Here is a 14,193-nt window from a genome sequence, read left to right on the forward strand (position 1 = left end):
GTGTGTGCAAATTGTGTTTCATGAAAGGGCACGCCCCTTGAATGTGGGCCACGCCCCTTAAATATGGGCCACACCTCTTGAATGTGGGCCACTTTTTTCGTCAGTGCCCGGGCCGAATTGTGATCCCAATCCGACCCTGCCTGGCGGCAATCTCCAGATACAGAAGGACATGGTCGGGTCCTTCTCTTTTGTCGACAAGAGTCATTAAGCAATTCTTGAAAGGACTGTTTAGAGTGTTTCCACCAATCCGACCTCCACCTCCGGTATGGAAGATTAAAGGCAGTCTCTGTAGTACTTAGTTGGTAGCATTCAGTGATTTTTGGTGCGAGTTTTCAAGGAGGATGAAACGTTCACCTTGGCCTCCACTTTAGGATCTGAAAATGTAAGCTAAGATTGCCAGTGCCTGAAATATATTGAGTTCATGAACATGATGGCATTGTCAATTAAATCCTGTGGACTCTGCAGTGTGTGATCTCCAGGACCTTTATCCGGGTAGAGCATGAACTTTTACTCTCCTGAGCATAGTCTGTGAACTAGGACATGGCTGTGTACCTTTCCAGTTCATTGATCAGATGCAGCCTGTAGCTTGCCGTGATGGCTTTCGCCTGGCTCAAGGAAAGACCGCCAGAATTGTACATGCTCTTTTCATACATTTCAAAACACTTTACCCCCTTGTCCAGGCCTTGCTGATTCCTGGTCATCTGAATATTTGACCTATGAGAAGCAATAGTTTTCATAAGTTCATGTTCCCCTTGATGTGATGACTCGTCCAAAAAAATATGCGACCTAAGCTGGAATTGGTTCTTTTTAAACATGGTTCACCCCGAAGCCCTGGCGAGGTGCGGGCTGGGCGGTAGGTAGCCCTCACATACCTTTGAATGCTCTGGCCTGTTCGAGGCAAAGAAGGCTGCACAGTTCTAATTGTACCTGTGTGATTTATCCCTGCTCAGCTCTTTAATTTCTTCTGGCTGTCTGAGGTTTCCGACACACTGTAAATTTCCCGAACTTTTTCATTATCTGCAATTTCTTTATGACTCGTGAATGGGATTGGCGAGAGAGAGGGGATTTACAGCAGAGATAAACATGAAGTCCATAAAGTGTGTATCGGTGTCAGTGATTGTACTGCTGTCAGGCACCAGCCTGCTTTACAGGCTGCTTTTGGGCAGGGCTGGGTTCACCTTTTCCCCTAAGGCAGAAAAAGGCCTTCTCCTTTAGGATAAACAAGGTGCTGCACTTTTGCTTAAAAATAGAGTTTCTTCTAGGGTTTATTCTGATAGCCTGCTCTATGTGTGGGGGTTTTCTACGTCTATCATTCTGTGGAGTTTATTTCCGAGTGTGAGATGTTATTTGGTTGCATAGTTCACTGCTGAATGTTTTTATTTGGTGACCTTATTCTTTTACACTACTTTCTTTGCTCTATACTTTTTTTTTACATCGCTGTGGGCCAATTGAGAGTATTTTATTCATCTGTTAGAGTATAATCTTTTGCCTGTTTTCGGAGTGCGAACGCCTACTCCATCCCTGCGCTCTGGGTGTTTACTGCCTGCTTTTAGTTATGCGTGGTGTTTTTTCTGCTGCAGTGCTCGCTCTTTCTTGCTTCTATACTAAAAGCTGTAGTGCAGTCTTTGCCTTTTGCAGCAGTAGTGTAAGAGGTGCCTTGTGGATTTGGCAGTAGTAGTGTAAAGGATGGCTTGTTAGCTGCACATCAGCAGTGTAAGGGATGCCTCAGCAACGCAGCAGCGGTGTAACTGATGTCATGTCAACAAGGCAGCTAGTTAATAAGACATTTAATAATCAGTGATGCCTCCTGTCTGAGCAGCAGTGTGAGCAATGCCTCATTAGCTGCACTGCAGCAGTGAAAGGGGATGCTTAGCGCACCAGCCCTAGTGCATTTGGCATTCTTCTTTAAGGTGGAAGTGTCAGGGATGGCTCCTTAGCTGGTGGCAGTAAAGGATGTGGTATTAGCTGAGCAGCAGAGGCACACGGGGAGTCTTCGTGTCAATGCAGCAGAGGTGGCATTGATGCCTTACAAGCAAGGCAGTTAGTTATTAAGGTGTGGACATAAGCTGATTGGCTACAGTGGACGGGCCACTAGGGCAGTAGTAGTATGAGATTTTTCACTAACCGGGTAGCAGCAGTGTAGGGTGTGCAGCTTAATCTGCACAGCAGCACGAAAAGGATCCCTATGTCAGCAGCAGTAGTGTAGAAGACCATTACCAGGCAGGAGTAGTGCAAGTGATGGAGCTACGGTGCAAGCAAGGACTCTTAGTTGTGCAGCAGTAGTTGATAGGATCTTAGATCGACTGCAGTAATGAATGAGTGCATTGGGCGGGCAGTGGAAGTGTATGTAATGTGCAGTAATGAATGAGTGCATTGGGTGGGCAGTGGAAGTGTATGTAATGTGCGCCCTAAGAGATGCTATTATTAATGTAAAGAGTGGTTTGTTAGTCGGACAGCAGTATAAAGAGATGCAGTAACAGTGTAATGGACCATTAGTTTGGTAACCAGGACCATGGAAGGACCATTAGCTAGGCAGCAGTCATCTATGGAATGTCTCTTTAGCTGGGTAGCAGTAGTATAAGTAGGGATGCCCACACAATCCATGCAATGAGGGCACCATGTATCCATGGTTGAGCTTTCGTTTTAAGAAGATGGTGCATTTTGTAGCTTCTAGCCTGTTTGCTTCTATTGAACCAACTGCACTAAACACCTGATGACCATTCACGGTAACAGAACCCAAAATTGGATACTTCGAACCCAGTTCTCATATAAACAATCATAAATCTGCACTTGCAGTGTTCCAGTCTTGCATGGGTGCAGATTTCCAGTTGTTTGAAATGCAAAAATCTGTGCCAGTTACAGGTGTGGTTCTGAAATGTTCTAAATTCCTTTGTTTGTGAAAGTGTAGATGGTATACTTTCTCATTTAAAAAGCCTAGTAAGAGCAGAGCCACTTGTTACATTTTTATCTTTCTTTGTTTTCTTCATGATGAAAACATCTTTCTCTGTGGAGAAACTCCTTTGCCTGCGGTCTTGGGGGTGATCTCTTCCCTTTTCAATCTGGGACAGGGATCTACTTCTTTCCTTGGGTAAATTTCGACGATTTGTTAGAAAACCACAAATCTATCGCCTACAAATCATAGGCGTTTGTGGGGGGTGTTTGTGGGAGGTCACAAACTTTCAGGACATTAAATCTTAACATGTCCCATTACCCACACATAGGATTGGAGTTATTTACAAGTAATTCACTGATTCACAAAAGTTGTTTTACACTCGTAAAAATTTTTCCACATGTAAGTAAAACATGCGTAAATAGCTTGGTGGTTGAGGTCCTTGGTATCCTTTTTACAGAAGGGTATATGAAATATGGAGTCTAGCAGGAAAACAAAGAGATAAAATCGCCTGGGGAACTGCTGTTACTGCCCTTTCCAAATGTGGATCCTGAGATATGCAGGCTTTGGGGGGGAGGGGGGGGGGGTGCCGGGCAGTGGGGAGGAATGGTTGTACTGAACTCCTCTAGCATCCCCTCTAAGTTTCACCAGTTAATACCTAGAAGACCTTGTGCTACAAAAACACAGGTCACTCTTTAACTGGACAGTGCTCGGAATGCCAAATTGGACGCAAACTAGGCCAAACGAAATTTCAGTTATGCCAGAATTATTTCAGGAATTTCACATTATGCTTGTTATACAAAACTATGCCATTACGCGTGCTCATGTCAACATTATACTTCTTGAGTGCAGGAACCACATGAACAACCAGAACACGAGAAGCTGTCCTTCACGATATTTGTGTTCTTAGCACTATTTTTGTTGGCATAAATTGCGTCCGTGTGTCAAAGGTGGATGTAAGAACGCATTTCTTGCTAAAATACAACACTAAATGAAGGGTTTGCTCTTCGCATATTTTTGTGTAGTTTTAGGTAATTTTTCTGATATTTCACATAATTAAAACCAATAGCAAATTCATGACCTTCGCACGCCCCAAGTGCAAAGACAAGACCAATTTGACATTTAATTTTAGTTTCGAAATGAAGCTAAAGTATAGGTAATGTCTCATTTGCAGCACCATTATAAGGAATGCCTTGTTACGTGGGTTGCAGTAGTGTACGGTATAGCTTAGGGTCAGAGTTAGAAACATATGTTCAGTGCACCGTGTTGCTGCCGGAATTAGTAGTAAACCTTGAACAGAGTGTAGATCTGTGCATATCATTCTGTGCTTTAAGCGGAAATTTTGAAGTTCAGTTACTTGCTCACTTACCCAGGGTACTTTTTTTTGGTACTCAGAAGTGCCCGTACGCCCCCGTTACAAGTATTGCACCCCTGCTGAAATGCTGGTACGCCTCCTTTCAAATGAAGTGCAGGTACTTAGTGCCTGACTCTATTGCCCAATTAAAACACTTCTGAATCTTTAAAAGAGTGGCCTGAAGCACGCACCCGTTCCATGGTCACGTTAAAATGGGCCCCATGTATTGTGTTAGCTTGGGTGCTGTGTACAGTGAATGTGAGTGCTTTTGCTGCACTTCCGCTCGTGTCTGCCCGATCTCTGCGGTCCCCCTGGGCTAGGAGGAGCTCTGATGGTAGCCCGCGGTCCCCAGGGCCGGGAGCTCTGATTACAGCCCGCCTTTGCCTGGGATGGGAGCAGCTGTCATGGCGGCGGTGCTGCTGCTGGAACGAGAGCTGGGGGCAGAGGTCCCGCAGGCGCTGGAGGCTCCCGCACGTGGCAGCACCAGCTGGCCCGCTGGCTAATGAATTGTTTTACAGGCTGGAGCTGGTGTTGGCACCACGCAGCCACCCCTGGGGACCCGCCGGGCCAGCCGAGAGCTAATGTTAGTGTTAGGGAGTGCTGCGCTTGAGAGAGAAATAAGAATCAATCTCTCATCTCTCGGCACCGCCTCAATCTCCGCTTCCTAGGGGGGCCTGCAAATCTCCGCGGTGAAACTCGCAACAAACACTGGTAAAGCCAAGCGTTGTGGCGGTGCTTCCCATCCTTTTGGGCTTGTCAATGCTTCTTGTGTTTTGTCATGCTTTATTTGTCAAAATATATTTTTGGTTATCATAAAGCCTTTTAATGCCTGGTGAGGGGTGGTAAGCGCTTTTTTTGTGTGCATCTCTTTATTGAATTTCCCGACACTAAACAGTAACATCCCCCATGTGCTGCCCGATGTCAGGAAACGTACAAGGAGAAGTTAAATAAATCGTGTCCCGTGATTGCCCGCCAACTGGGCTGCACTATCATGTCTTCTTGCAGAAACGCCTTGCACACTGGTAAGATGTTTGGAGTGCCCCCGGCGGGGTGTGGAGGGATCTACAATTAGGAGGAGGATACCGTGTATTTCGCGCTCCATACGTTGTTCACTCCACCCGTATTATTTAGATAAGTATGTGTAAAATGGTCAGGGTCTATTGATTACCAACAAGCATTCATCTTAAGAACCTATATATAAATGAATTATTTCAGGATTCCTTCAAAGTAGTACATGGAGAGTATTTATTTACTCCGGCATTATAGCAATCAAGTTATTTGAAAAGGAAACAAATAAGTGCCACAAGTGATATATAAAGCTAGCGACCAATTACTTCATTGGAACAAGCAACACCAACACGGGCATAAATCTCCATAGCTTTGGTATCAACATTATCTTGTGGATTCAATTGACATATATTATCAATGCAATTAACATTTTGTATGCGCTCAAAAGGTGATCAGAAAAGGAGACAGTTTAGGTAGGATGGGTGTGGTTGGGTAGAGGCGAGGACTGGGTAAAGGGTGTTGTGACTATATTCAATCACAGTGAAATTCGATGCAACCTTTACAGACTAATTTTGTTCATTAGTTCCAGTAAATTCTTTAGCATAGGATCTGAATGTATCCACGGGTTGCTTCCTATGTTAAGAGGGTAAAATATAATCCGGTCTACGTTTCGACCCCTGGATTAAGGGTTGATTGAAGCCTCATTCTGTGGTCTTCTTCAGGACTTAGAGAACTACAGGAGCGCTTGATATTGGGCCGTCAAGTGGCCTATTGGAGTTGGACCATCATTGGTTCCTCTGCGATTATAATTGACTAGGACAACAGGGGTTTTCCAGTCTGTCCATTTTCATCCATATGTAATTCTTCAGACGTGTTATTTCTCCTATGCTTTGTGAAAGCACGTCTACTCTGCAGCGCTGCCCATTACTCTACGTATTATTTAGATGGCTGTTTAGGGCATACTCGGGGGTAGAGTTAGGCGTGCATTATATTGTGGGGTGCACCTCGCTAATGTACCCTGGCCTGTGGCTGTTATGGCATCTCCCGCTTGTGCGGCGTTGTTGAGACTGGCTCCCTGTCCGCTCGCTGACCGTCTGTGATGATCCCCAACAGGTGAAACAGCAGTAGTGGCGAGGGGTGTTGATACGCCCATTCAGGGTGGCCTCATGTCATTTTTTGCCTCCAGGTTCCTAATATACACGTCCCTTGTTGTGAGTCCTGCTCTCTCTCTCCACTCCGTGTCGAGCTGTGGCTAGGGCATCCGCCTCAGCCCTTGCCCATTTCAGCAGGGTGTGGAGCCAGTGAATTTTTCGGGTGGTGCCTAAGATTGATAAGTGCTAAATAAATGCAATTTTTATCAACATTGCAATAATAGTCCCTGGCACATACAGGGATTAATGCACGAGTGGATGTTCTCCTTGTGAAAGAAAGTGACATAACTGAAAATGATGCCCCCTTCAGAATGAGTTGAGGGACTTCAGAGTCTTCTATATCTCACAGATATTAATTGGACAGAGTGGGGGCATCCTGAAAGGCAGGAGACCCCTCTGCCCCACAGCGGTGGCAGGGCCTATGTTATGCCCCTGGTGAAAAGGCATAATGCTATTACTCACAGTATAGTTAGCCAATGGCTGAATTGGGCTGAACCATTGCCCCATGTGATATGCTGCAGTGGGTGGAAGAAAAATATAAATGAAAGAACAAGAGACTAATAATGAATGAAGAGGGCTGGCTGAAAGCGCCTGTAAGTAAGTATATTATAAATATTATTTCAGTAAAATCAAAAGGTCTTGGCTAACGCCATACCTACAAACACACGCACATTGCACCAACCTCACTGATGCTTTTACAGAGTTGTGTGACTATCAACTTGTCTAAACCTTGGTACAGTTGACCCTCTGCAGTATCTTTCTCTTGTTATATCGTTGCATTTTAGGATTACTTTCTGGCAGTTTAGTCTATATGAAGTCCGTTTATGTGCTTTGTGCCTTTATCACTTGGAGGGGGGGGGGGTCAGTCTGTCTCTGCTCCCGACCCCCAGCCTACTTTCTATTTCTGTTGGGTATTGCACTGTCAATCCGAATATCTCTTCTTGACTTCTCAGCACTCTTCCCTCAGCTGTGTCCCAGTATTTCCCATTGACGCAATTGTGTGTGTATGTCCCTCTTTACTGCTTTTGTTTATCAGGCTGGTTCTTGCCCTTGTCTTTGCGCGGTTGCTAGTCTCGGGTGCTGTCTTTTTTTTTGTTGCTTCTTTTGCTTCTCTGCAGGTCCCTATGTTTTGGCTAGTTTTTTTTTTTTGGGGGGGGGGGGTATGGGGGGGCTCTGTGTTCTGCGGGTCTGTGTTTGACCTTCATGTTTGTGCATTTATCCCTGGCCCCATTTTCTTTGTATGTGCTTCTGATCTCGTTTTTTTTCTGTCTCTTGTCCTGTTGCCATTCTAATTTGTGACCCAATTAGTTCTTTTTTCTCCGGCCTCGTTTCTGGTCCTGTCTGTGTCTGTCAGTGGACCAGAGGTCAGTCTGCCTCAGGCCTTGTCCGTCTGTCCATGTGACCTTGTTTTTTTGTGTGTGTCCGATTTTGGCCCTGTTTTGAGCTTGCTACTTGCCTTGTTTTAAGTCAATTTCTGAGTCTCCATTATTAGAGTCTACCACCAGTCCTCAGAACTTTTGTTGTCTGTTTTTTGTGTGACATTAATGTTGCAGCCACATAACACCTTGGGACTTGTACACCTCTGGGAGGTGTCTGGCTATTATAGACCACCATGTTGGAATACAAATTCAACTGCCCTGTTAAATACAGATTCAGTAGGGTGCATTTTATTTTCTCCTGGTGTGGATTCAGTTCCCGATTTCATGTTCTATAGGTCAGAGTTTGGAATAATTCTGCATGCACCTGACCCCTCTTTCTGAGCCGGCAAACACTCTGAATCATGCGTTTTTCTGTAAAACTATTTCGACAGCTGTTATACAGCCAATTTGTATAGGAAAATATAAGTGTACATTCACAAATACTGTGCCGCTCAGGAGTACACTATTTGTTTCTGAATTCTCATGTTGCACCTCCTGATAATGGACTGGGAAGAAATTACCTGATTAACTATGGTAATCCCTATTTAAAAAGAAGGCAGGCAAGAGCATGTGGAATGGGTTGGTGTCCAGGACATGAAGGAAATCTCTTTGGTGCAGTCCCTGTGTAAGAGAAGGTGAGCAGCCTTTACAACGCAGGCATTACCACGCGCTGCCATTACTACGCTGCTTTTACAACGCAAGTCGTTACAACGACTTGCGCTGGAGGGCGCTGTTGGATAGGGAATAGTTTAATTTTCTATTCCAACACCTTCCCTACTGTAACGTGGGCTGGAGTTGGAATAGAAAATGAAACTATTCCACTATCCAGCGCTTACAGCGCAATTCGTTGTAACGACTTGCGTTGTAATGGCACGCGTGGTAATAGCCCGCGTTGTAGTGACATACAACCGTAAGAGAATGATCAGTGGACCCAGGCTGTGGTTTGAGAGCGTCATCGAGGACCTAACAAAGAGTGGCTAAGCTGAATTCTAGAACAGAAGATAAAGCAGGGTATTCAGGAAGAGTCTCTACTCTAGGCTGGAAAACAGAAGCCTAACCCAGGGACAGACAAAAAGATTTTCAAGAAGAAGCACGTTCCTGACTGGAAAATCTCCCCCCAAACGACCACCCGACAAGGAATTTTGGAAAAGCCAACTAAGAAAAATTTGCAATCTGACATAGAGGAAGAACTGTAACTGGTCAAAGGAGTGACACAACAATACATTGTCATATGGATACTTCGTTACATATATTGCGTTAAGTTAGCATGAGTGTATTACATGTCTAAACAGCCATTTTTCCTTCGGCGTCAGTTTTGCACACGACACCTACTTGTTGTTGTCGCTTTCACCCTAGAAGCGGTGATGTGATTTATTTGAGAATAATATGTTATTACTATGCTATCAGTTTTGCTTGGTACACTTGGTACAACTGTCTGCACACTGAGAGCTGCACACTCTAAGAATAACCTAACACAAGGTTGCTGGGAGGCCTGATCCTCGCACCACATTAGACATAACACAAATAATGTTGATGCCAACATTTGGGCTCTACGCGGGTTTAAGATAGAGTTACAGGGAATGAACGTAGACACTTGGTGCTGCGCATGAAGAGAGCTGGTAGCTGTTGATGTGATCTACTCCTACTGACATTTAGAGGTATGGGTCCGCCCTGCTAAAACCCGAATGAGACCTTCTTAGATATAATATAATATGCTAAATAGGGTGCGCAAAATATAGGTGATATAGATTTCTATAGATTTTGCATTGTAACATGCTATCACCTTTTGCTTACTATGGATTAGTGACTATGCTGATAACTCTGATTTTTATAATATGCATTTTGGTATTATACAAGATACTGCGTTTGAGAACCTTGCATTGAATAATAAATATTTCAAACTTGCACGTGTGTTCTTTGACTCTCAGTTTTGGTTTGAAATGATTATATAACGAAAGAGTGTTCATGTGTTCCACGATTCCTGAGGTATTCTAAAGATCATGTTCTGGTTTGTCTAAGACATGGATCATTTCATAATGATCCATGAGATACTGTATCTAGCTAGGTAAGGGGATTTAAGAAACTGAGATGAGTTTTGGATCATCCTAACTCACTGAGGGTCTAGATCTCTATGCACAGTTCTGTGGGAGAACGGAAACCCTGCTACATGGTGCCCGTACGTTGTTGGCCTTATATCATGACACTCGAGTAGTATATCATTCAAACCTTAACACCTTCATTCCCGTTTCCGGAAAACGGTGGTGTCGGAAAAACCTACCTATTTTTAAAATAGGTCTTTTCAAGCTTGAATTCTTCTAAAAACGGTTTCTTTGACTTACTACCCAGTTGTGCTACAAAGTGTTCTTTGTCTTTTTTCACTTCCTGTGCTAACATGGCCGTGGACATCCCACAGCATAGCCGCATTGCGGTTCGTGACCACTTGCGGGCATATAATGTCCCTGTGGATGGCTTAGCTGTGGTTCTAGTGGTGAGTGCGGAACATGCGTACCCGTACAAATTGTTTTATTCATGGGTGACATTTCCGGCAGTGGACGCTAATTCTGGTGTGTTCCATTCATACACTGCCTCGGCTGTACCGGTGGCTTATGCTCCGTACAGGGCACTGGAAGTACCTATAGATGTTTGGCAGCACGGAGTTTGGTTTGGTGGCGCCCTACCCCATTCTTTAACCAATCCGAGGTTAGGTCCTTTGTCCATTCCGGGCACAAATTGGCCCGCTTTGGGTGGATTTACTCCTCACCCTAATCGCGCCACTTGTAATGTGGCTGACCTGCGGCGTCTTCATGAAGTCGCGGTTGGAGTGATTAGGGCGCTTGTCCATTACATTGGTCGTAATGTTCATGGCGCAGCCCCCGCAGGTGCGCAGCTTCGAGCGGAACAGTCTGGTTTGAAAATCAGTCCTGTCATGGTGAATTCCGTTATGGGCAAGAAGCCCCAGGATAAGGATGATTTTCCTTTCTGGCTTGCCGAGAAATTCGACCAGCTGGAGGCTGTGTTTCCTAATACGACTCCTGGTGAGAAACACCGGATTCTTACGCTCAGTTTACCGAAAGATTTAGCCCCTGAACTTGTTGACTGTGAGACATGGGGTAAGACTTTTGCAGCGGTTTATTCGAGGTGCTATGGCACCCCGACTGTGTCCAACCTGTCTGCGGTCCTTAAACGTGTTCAAGATGATCACGGACCGGAGTCGGCGGTTGAATTGGGTATGCGTCTGAGTGGCTCCTTTGATGTGGTTTGCGAACTCATCCTTGCGAATGTCAAGGGGGATGCAGTGAACTTTCAGGTGGCCAATGCTCTGGCGTTAGTTCCCGATGCCGATAAACCCCGTCAGTTAGCAAGGATTATTGTGGCGGCTTATAAAATGGTTGGCCGCACTTCTAAGGGTGTAAAGGCTTTTTCTGAAAAGGAGAAGAAACAGCCCCAGGGACAGTCTTCGGAAACGGGTGGACAACCCAAGTCCAAAAAACAAAATTGGCCGAAAAAGCAGAATCAGGGTAAGCAGCAACAACAACAACTGCAGACACAGGTTTCTAGTCCTGCGCCTTCGCTGCCTGCGCAGTCGGATAGAGTTTATGATTTGCGCGATCGCGCGACGATTAAATCGCCTGAAAGATTTCAGGCTTCTGACCAACGCTCTCCTCGTTCCTTTCAGGACTCATCGGCTCCGTCAACCGGTGGTGGAGGGGGCGGCAGGGGCAGGGGTGGCCAGCAAGGACGTGGTCAGCCCTGCCCGCGAAGTGAAGGGGATCAGCGGGACGACTCTACGCCCAAGAGACCGCAGTTTGCCAAGAAGAAGGTCGCAGCCTTAACGGCGCATCGATATGCCCCAGATTGTGAGAACGCGGCTTCGGAATCTGACGTGGGCTCTGACCTTGCTGGACAGCGCGGCGGAGATTACCATAGTGAGAGAGGCCCTCCGTCCACTGTTGAAGGTGACAGCGACTGACACTTATGTTGTGATTGAAACGGCTGATACACATGTTGCTCCCCCTGAACGACTTTTTGAAATTGTACTGTTAATAGAAGGTGACATGCAGCGAACTGTAAAAGGGGTATTTTGGGAAAATCTTTCGTCTACGTATGACATTTTACTTTCGGAGGCTGACTGGCCCCCACCTTTTGTTCTCGCAGCTCCGCGAGGGGAGGAGGTGATCCTCCCCAGTTTCGCGCACACTGTATCGAGAGTGGAAGCGCTGCATTTTGCAGAAGAGTGGGCTCTGGCGCTTGCGCCAGCTGTGTACCGAAATCAGTGTGGCTGGGATAAATTATCTCCTAGCCATGAGATTCCTTTATGGTCACAGCCGCAGCCACAACCTCAGTATCCCATACGGCGTGAAGCTAAAGCTTCTGTCGCAGCTATCCTTGAACAATTGGAATATCAAGGTGTAATTGAAACGTGTGTGTCACCAATGAATAATCCCCTTTTTACTGTAAACAAGCCGGACGGCTCATATCGTCTGGTTTTGGATTACCGGCATTTGAACTCGCATTGCCGTAACTGTGCAGTACAGAATACTCACGGCTCTGCCCTAGTGAATAGTCTTGAGCGTAAACGGTTCAAAACCACGCTTGACATTTCCAATGGTTTTTATGCACACAGATTAGATGGTCTAAGTTCCCAATGGACCAGTTTTACTTGCGGCGGTGTACAAAAAATGTTTAAACGACTCCCAATGGGCTATAAGAATAGTCCTGGAGTGTTTTCCGCCCGCATTGTCTCTCTTTTGGAGAGCTTCGATCCAGTTGCTTGTTCTTATGTGGATGACATTTATCTCACAGACGACGAACTTTGGGAGCATCTGTGTCGAGTAAACAGCATAATTTGTAACTTTGCAGACATGGGTTACAAGTTTAACTTTGCGAAATCACACATTGCGGAGTACACAGTGTTGTTTCTGGGTTATGAACTTAACCACGAAGGAAAGGGGTTGGCTCCTCACTTCCTGGAGAAGTGCGCGCAGTTGCGCTCTCCGACAACGCTGAAAAAATTACAGTCTTTGCTGGGTTTTTTAAATTTCGGGAGGACATACATTCCGGAATATGCCCAGCGTATCAGGCCTTTGTATGCCTTGATACAACCATCTTTTTCCAAATCATGCTGGCTGCCTGAGCATTCACACATTCTGCAGTCTTTGCAGGCTGATTTGCTCGCTTCTGACTACTTACAGACTCGTGATAACCAGACCAACCTGGTGATAAGAATTATCCCTGGGGCGGTGGGTTTCACGTACCTGACTTTTAATGAAGGAGATACAGTACCTATTGCTTACAAGTCACACTTGTACACTTCGGCTGAACTGCGTTTTTCCACTGTGGAGAAAGTTTTAACGGCTGTGCAGATGGCAATTCTTAAGGAACGTGCCCTGTCGCAGGGAAAGCGCATGTTGGTTGTTACCCCGTGTCCTGCCTTGGAGGCAGTCACGAAAGCCAGTGTACCAAATTCTAAAGCTTTGCACCCTCGGTGGATTCAGTGGGCTACATCCTTGACATCCCAGGATGTCACGTTTATTTTTGACGCCGCTTTACGGTCGCAGGAGTATTTACAGTATGAATTTGTTCATCCGGCTCCTTTAGCGATGCGGCCGTTGGAGGATTTCCATTGTATCATTTACACTGATGGTTCGGCGCAGGTTGCACATGGCTCTAAACATGCCTACGTTTCCGCTTGCGCCATTGTGGTCGGTGCCATGGTGAACGATGAGTTCAAGTCCAGTGTCGTGCACACGCAAACACTAGGAGACTGCACCGCACAATTAGCAGAGCTTCGTGCTCTGATGCTCGCATTGGAGTACGCTGATCCTAGTGTGACGACTTTAATCGTAAGTGATTCTTACTACTGTGTCCAGTCTTACAATGAGAACTTGTTCTTTTGGATTCAGAATGATTTTCGTGATTCCAAAGGTAGCACAATAAAACATAAAATGATCTGGGTCCGAGTGGCGGAACTTAAAGAGAAACTGCCGCTCGTGTTTGTGATTCATACTCTCGGCCATCAGCGCGTGGGGGTCCACGCTGTTGGAAATTCGCTTGCTGATGAGGCAGCGAAGTCTGCGGTATCAAAATACTTAGTTGCAGCAGTCACAAGGTCCAAAAGCAAAATAGATGATGACATCTTGGCGGCTGTTGCTGCCACGGAGAAGGGAGGTAAATATCCTGCGGGGTTCCCTTCGAAGTACACATACCACTTAAGTCCCGATAAGGTTCCTTATGTGCAAATTCCTGAAGTTGGCGAACGTCTAATTCCCAACTCGGATCGCAGGGCTTCTCTGATTACAGCGGCTCGTGAAGGTGTGGCGTCTGCGCATGCGGGCGTCTCAGCCACTGTAACTCAGCTACAACAAAGGTTCT

At 45.8% G+C, this 14,193-nt stretch overlaps 1 protein-coding gene across 2 annotated transcripts in view; it reads left to right on the plus strand.

Moving 5' to 3' along the window:
- The window catches only part of LIN52 (lin-52 DREAM MuvB core complex component), a 426,175-nt gene that overhangs the window by 257,916 nt on the left and 154,066 nt on the right, over window positions 1-14,193 (plus strand). The window lies entirely within an intron of this gene.

Source organism: Lissotriton vulgaris, chromosome 9, assembly GCF_964263255.1.
Source record: "Lissotriton vulgaris chromosome 9, aLisVul1.2, whole genome shotgun sequence".
NCBI classification, from domain to species: domain Eukaryota; kingdom Metazoa; phylum Chordata; class Amphibia; order Caudata; family Salamandridae; genus Lissotriton; species Lissotriton vulgaris.